Below are 1,018 nucleotides of genomic sequence, written 5' to 3'. Positions count from 1 at the left end.
TGACATGTAGGCCTAGTCTACATGAAATATAAAATATAAAACAGAGGTGGGTAGAGTAGCCTAAAATTGTACTCAAGTAAGATTATTGTTACTTCAGAATAATATGACTCAATTAGAAGTAAAAAATAGTCATCAAATACTTGAGTAAGAGTAAAAACGTACTTGGTGAAAAAACTACTCAAGTACTGAGTAACTGTTGAGAAATGTTTGATTTATTTGTGAAGACATTTAATGAGACAAAAATACAAAATTATTATCTTCAGGTAAATTCAAGTACTTTCAATAAATAAAATAATAGAATAAATAAAAATGAAAAATAAATTAAATATTTACAAAATAAATTACAGCACAAGAACCACAAATTTCCAAATTTGATTGGTGAAACACAGTCACGTGGTAGAGCCTTTGGTGGAAGTCCCTCTCTCGGACAAAATAAGACATAATAATAGTGATGCATAGAATACTGAATGGGTAAAAAAGAAAAGTAACTAGCTCAGTGTAGCCTAATGTCGTACAGTAAGAGTACATTCTTCTTCACAAATATACTCAAGTATGGAGATGATGTAAAACTACTAGTACAATTTATCCAAAAACCTAATCAAGTAAATGTAGCAGAGTATATGTAACTCGTTACTACCCACCTCTGTAAATCGAAGAAAACCAAAATAACTTACCTGATTTATTGCCCTGCTGATAGCAACCTCTAATTTTGTGTCGGATACATGTCCCCTCCTGGAAATGTTGTGATGTGCACAAAATCTCCTGACACTCATTTCAGAACATCCTTGCTGCACACCTAATTGTAATAAATTCGTGGAACTGTCCGCGTGTGAGAGATTTTGCGCTATCATTTCTCTTATTAAATTTCCGTAAGGCTCGAGAGACACCATCTCGTCTAGTCTTAAAGCGGAAATGAAACATGCATGTTTTTGGCAGTTTGGTAGTGAGGAAATTTATTAGAAAAACCACCTTGCCTAAAATCTGATATTAAAAATTGTGAAAACCACAAATATGACTA

Source organism: Seriola dumerili, unplaced genomic scaffold (genome assembly GCF_002260705.1).
Source record: "Seriola dumerili isolate Sdu_G_001 unplaced genomic scaffold, Sdu_1.0 BDQW01000267.1, whole genome shotgun sequence".
Taxonomy (NCBI): domain Eukaryota; kingdom Metazoa; phylum Chordata; class Actinopteri; order Carangiformes; family Carangidae; genus Seriola; species Seriola dumerili.
This window is presented reverse-complemented; position numbering follows the sequence as displayed.